The sequence below is a fragment of the Phasianus colchicus genome, chromosome 3 (genome assembly GCF_987193195.1).
Source record: "Phasianus colchicus chromosome 3, bPhaCol1.hap1.1, whole genome shotgun sequence".
Taxonomy (NCBI): domain Eukaryota; kingdom Metazoa; phylum Chordata; class Aves; order Galliformes; family Phasianidae; genus Phasianus; species Phasianus colchicus.
This window is the reverse complement of record NC_143438.1, coordinates 53298673-53304672: the sequence shown is the minus strand read 5'-3', so window position 1 is coordinate 53304672 and position 6000 is coordinate 53298673.

Sequence of the window (6000 nt, the reverse complement as noted above, 5' to 3'; positions counted from 1 at the left end):
GGAGCTGGGCTTGTTCAGCTTGGAGAAAAGGCAGCTTTGGGATGACCTCATTGCAATCTTCTAGTATTTAAAACTGGATTATAAACAGGAGGGGAATCAACTTTTTACAAGGGTAGACAGTGATAGTACAAGGGAGAATGGTTTCAAGCTCAAGGAGGTAAGGTTTAGGTTGGATGTCAGGGGAAACTTCTTTACAGAGAGAGTGGTGAGGTGCTGGAACAGGCTGCCCAGGGAGGTTGTGGATGCTCCGTCCCTGGAGGTGTTCAAGGCCAAGTTGGATGGGGCCCTGGGCAACTTGGTCTAGCACCATACGTGGAGGTTGATAGCTTTTGCTGTGGCAGGGAGTTGGAACTTGGTGATCCTTGTGATCCCAAGCCATTCTGTGATTCTGTGATTCTATGAAGTGGCTGAGCATTAGCAAGGCCAGACTGTAGCCTGGCAGTGATCTGCCATACTGTCCTGAGTGGAAGTTCTTTTCCCACTAACTGAAGAATTCTTGGTGAGTTTAGCTGGAACCTCCAGACCATGCCGTGATGTAGAACATACTTCCTTAGAATTGCTTCGGAATGGCATTTTGCTTAATTATGAACTAGGCAAGGGGGTGTAAAGCAAACAAAGGCAAAACAGATGCTGCAGGGAGGGATGTCGAGGGGGAGTGAGCCAAGGAATGGAGCCTTATCTCTCTCTTGTGCCAGGCACTTGTGCTCACACGTTTGTTCAGACTGTGACTTAGGAATTCCACTACAACCTGCAAGTCACGATAACTCAGCAACTGGGGTGGAGAATATGATGATAGCTTCTTGGAACCAATTGTAATATCTCCTTCTATTCTAATCGTAATATCAGAACGATCTATGCCTAGTTTCTTGGAATCAATAGTAATATTCTTTCCTATTCTTTCATATGTATAACTTGCCTCTATAAATATCCTTAAACTGTCACTTTGCAGTGTGCAAACTAGGAGAGGCCACCCCCTTTGCACCCAGCGTGTGTGCGCAGCGCTGTAATAAAAATGTATACCTGCTTTATAACTACTTTGTGGTTATAGAGTTTGATTTCCACAAGTCAGCTGCTCTGTGAGTCTTTCTGGAGGGTGTTTCCTTGCTGTCAGCTAAATTTCTGCCTAAATATTTGGTGGTTGCTACCAAGAAGAGTAAGCTGGAGAAATAATGTACAAGACCAAAGCAAGTCTACCCAGGAAGTCATGTCAAAGGCAGCAACTGCCCCAATAGCATACTACCCAGGAATCACTCCATCCCCACCTAATTAGCACCCTATTTCAAGTAGGAGAGGTTCTGAGTGCTTTTTTATTATTTCAAAGTTGTCGTTACCTGTTAAATTGCACCACAGATAGCAGCAATTTTCCCTCCTTCTCCCTTATCCCCCCAAAATCTCTAATGCTTTCCAGCATATTCCCATTTACTGCTCATTTTGCCACATGCATGGAGCCAGCTCACTAATCTCTGCTGTTAATGCACAGAAGCATTAGTCAGACCTCTTAGCATCTGAATCACCCTTACCCTGTGCTCTGTGTGTCTCATTCAGGTGTTTAACACACTCAGCCCAGAGTAGCTCTAGATTAGAGTCATTTTGTAAATGAGTGATTTGTTTTAGTCTTCAGAAAGGAAGGTGAGAGAGGGGAATATTTTTGTTACAGTGTTGCTGCCACGCAGTTTCATGCAGAATTGTGATACCCAGTGTATGAACTCTTTTCTTTCACTTCTTTTTTTTATTATAACTGAAGATTTTTTTAAATAAATGTCTCCTTTATATTTTGATATGAACTTAAGAAAAATGATTATGAGTTGATCTTTCTTCAGAAATAGATGGCACGTGATTAGAACAGATAGAATTTAGGTCTATGTGTGTGCATGTATCTATAAAAATCATAGAATCACAGAATCATGAAGGTTGGAAAAGACCACTGAGATCACGAAGACCAACTGTCAGCCCATCCCCACCGTGCCCACTGGCCACATCCCTCAGTGCCACGTCCTCATGGTTTGTGAACACCTCCAGGGATAGTGACTCCACCTGGGCAGCCTGCCACTGCCTGACCAAATAAGCATGTACCATCTCTTTCTGAATGAAAATCAACACATAATTATTTGATTATGGATAAAAATCACTTGATCACCCTCAGCAAATTTGCAGACGACACCAAGCTGAGTGTTGCAGTTGACATGCTATTGGGAAGCTATCTGGAGTGATCTGGACAGGCTTAAAAGGTGGCCTCATGTCAATCTCATGAAGTTCAACATTACCAAGAGCAAGGTCCTGCATCTGGGTCAGAGCAATTCCAAGAGAGATAGAGGTTAAGTTGAGAATGGCTTGAGAGCAGCCCTGAGGAGAAGGTTTTGGGAGTGTCAGTTGATAAAAGTCTTAGTGTGAGCCAGCAATGTGTGCTTGCAGCCCAGAAGGCCAACCATATCCTGGTTTGCATCAAGAGAAGCATGACCAGCAGGTTGAAGGAGGTGATCCTGCCCCTCTACTTTGCGCTGGTGAGACCCCACCTGGAGTACTGCATCCAGTTCTAGGGCCACCAACACAAGAAGGACATGGAGCTGTTGGAGTGGATCCAGAGGAGGGACACGAAGATGATCAGAGGGCTGGAGCACCTCCACTATGAGGACAGGCTGAGGGAGCTGAGGCTCCTCAACCTAGAGAGGAGAAGGCTGTGGGGAGATCTCACAGTGACCTTCCAGTACGTGAGTGGGGCCTACAGGAAAGCTGGGGAGGGACTTTTTATAAGGGCGGGTAGCAACAGGATAGGGGAACCAATTTTAAACTGGAAAAAGGCAGATTTAGACTAGATGTTAGGAAGAAATTCTTTGTGAGGGGTGAATCCACTGTGAGGGTGGTGAGACACTGGAGCAGATTGCCCAGTGAGGCTGTGGATGTCTCCTCCCTGGAAGCATTCAAGGCCAGGCTGGATGGGGCTGTGAGGTCTGGAGGGAGGTGTCCCTGCCTATAGCAGGGGGTTGGAACTCAGTGATCTTAAAGGGCCCTTCCAACCCAAACTATTCTTTGATTTCATGATTCTATGATCATAGATTAAAAAAAAAATAAATAAAAAAATAAGGGGATATCTTTGGTGAAGTGAGTAACTGGGATGAGTAGTTCAAATCTGTGGATTCTTTTAATTATTTTTTTACTGCTACTTCTACAACATTTGAAATTCACACCAAATGTGAAAGGAGAGGACTATTTTTATAAAACATAATTCTATTTCATTCTATTAAAAAAATATGAAAACCAGCAAGAATGTCTATTTTTTTTTTTTTCTACCTTTGCTTTAAAATGCATATTTTACTGTGTACGATCATTACTTTCATTTTACTTCTTGGCTCAGGTGTGTTGTGCTGTATGTAAAATGAGGTCTGCCAACAACACTGTGTGCAGGAAGAGCATCAGCCTTGTAGCCATGGCAGTTCAAAGACGTGAGAGACAGTTTGCAGGAAAAAGTAACTCACCTCCTTGATTAGAGCAATCGCTTTATTCATTTTTTCCAGCTGTAATAAAACACTCCCTCCCCTACCTTGACTATTTTATATAGGTAAGTGTATCATAATGGCTTCATAAGAGTTAAGCATAACTGCCTGCAGCTATACTTTTAAGTGTTGCAGTTCTCTGCCTCGTTGGTCTCCATGACTTACCACCAGGATATTGAAAGGGTTCTTTTCCTTGTGGGCTGTAATTTTCTAGGTCAAGCAGTGTTTGCAATGAGCACTGGATTCCTCAGACACAGACACGCTCCTGGATTTGGATGGTGCTGCTGAGTGCAATGGCTGGGAAGGCCTGGGACAAGTTTTGAAACAGAAGATTCTCTGCCACCAATTTGTAGTAAATTTGTGCTTCTTATTTCATGCAGCTAAATGTAAGCTGATCAGGAATACAGAAGTCACGGTCAAATAGGTCCGGTGATGCCTTATTTCACATTTAGTTTTGCATAACAGAATCCATGATGAGCTACTAACTGAACTGCTGGATGTTTTCATTATGGCCAATGCTGCATCTTTTTGACTCATCCAGTGGCGTTCACTGGAACCCAAGTCAAGGCAGCTGGTGTCTTTAGCAGTGCTGGGACCTGCATCCTTGCACTTGGTGTGCAAGTCCCAGAGGAGTCTGAAAAAATCCAGGGTTCAAACACCACTGAGATGGCCACGAGAGGGGTATCCAGCTCCCTCTTGTATGCCCAAAGCAAACTGCAGCCACACTCCCACTACTGGACAGGGCATCTGTCAACTGGACGTCAGCTCCTCAGGCAGTGTGGGAACTATGGGGGTAATGCTGTGCTCTGTGCTGGACATATGCAGGTTAAATGGTGGCTAGGTGTTCTACAGCCTTTGAATCCATCTGCCAGACAGAATATCCCACACAGACAATGAACACATAATTTATGCTGTAGTCTTTTACTGTACTTTTCTCAAACAAATGTAAATAAAGGGGAAAATGTTTGAGTCCTACTTACTAGTTGAATATAAGACACAGGCAGCTATGCTTCAGCTATTTGGCGTAGATGTATGGATCATAAAGCAGGAAAGACTATTTCTATCATCTATTTTTTACTTGTATTAAACAGGTTATGGGATTTTCTTGGATTATCTCCTGTATGAACTGGAACATTTCTCTGAGAAAATAAATCAATTTCAACTTCAGAATGTCTAGCAATGAGGAATCCATTACAATCCTCAGTAAGTTGTTCTAATAATTAATTACCTTCTATGTTAAAATGTGTCTGGTTTCAAATTTCACTGGTTCTTGTCAGACTGTTTTCCACTTGAGTGAAGTGACATATATTATCAAATTCCTAGTCCTCTATTCTGTTTCCACAGGAGAGGGAAATTGTGAGTTATAACCAATTCTCCCTTTAACCTTGTCTTTGTTAAGTGAAATAGATTGATCTAGTCAATTTTTCTATAAAACAAACAACCCTGAGTTGTTTCTTTGGATGCATCTGCTTTCCCTTTTTGGGGATGGCACCTACCACAGCCAGGACACCCAGCCATATCAGAGAAATACAGACAGAGGTATATCTGGAAAGGCTTTTTCCCTATAGTTATTCTCTAGGATATATTTCAAGCTCACTTTTTGAAGTGGGAGATAAGGGAAGTTCTCACACAGGATCTGTGCTTTGAGATTTTGAGAGCAGAAAAGAAGTGATGTACTTTGTCTTCAGCACACCACAATTATTTCCTGCAGATTGTCTGTCAACTTGTTCTTTGTCTTCTAGGGTTCTTGCATCTATTGGTAGATTTATAGTATTCATTCTCAAAGGCCTATAGCAAGCAATGCACTAAGAGACCACCTCCTTCATGAATCCAGATTCATTGATAAAAATGATGGCAAAAAGCAAAGTGAAAAATTGGGCCAGACAACATGAACTAACTGTGTGATGGACAAATGTTGGGTCTGGCATATGTTCTTTACAGAGAGAGTGGTGAGGTACTGGAACAGGCTGCCCAGAGAGGTTGTGGATGCCCTGTCCCTGGAGGTGTTCAAGGCCAGATTGGATGGGGCCCTGGGCAGCCTGGTCTAGTATTAAATGGGGGGGTTGGAGGCCTTGCGTGTGGCAGGGGGGTTGGAGATTTGTGATCCTTGATGTCTCTTCCAACCCTGGCCATTCTGTGATTCTGTGATTCTTTTTGTGTTTCCTTTAGTTGATAAACAAGTGAATACATGAAATAGGAAGTCACTAATCTAATGGCAGGTTTCGTTCTGCCAGTGTCAAATACAATGACAGAGTGAGTGGTTAAAGAGCTGGGAATCTCACAGGTTGAAAAGCAAAGCCCAAAATGGCATTTTCCTTCCCAATAGGGACTGGGAATACCATGGCAGTACTTGATTTTTTGGAAGGAGTAAACGCATTTTTTTCCTTTTCTTCTATATTTTTTATTTTCTCCCTTTCCCCTTGAGAAGCACTAAAAGCATTAGAATGGCTTTCTAAGCTCTCCCGTCTATGGCCATTCTCATCTCTAACTCTGATCTCTGGCACGAGCA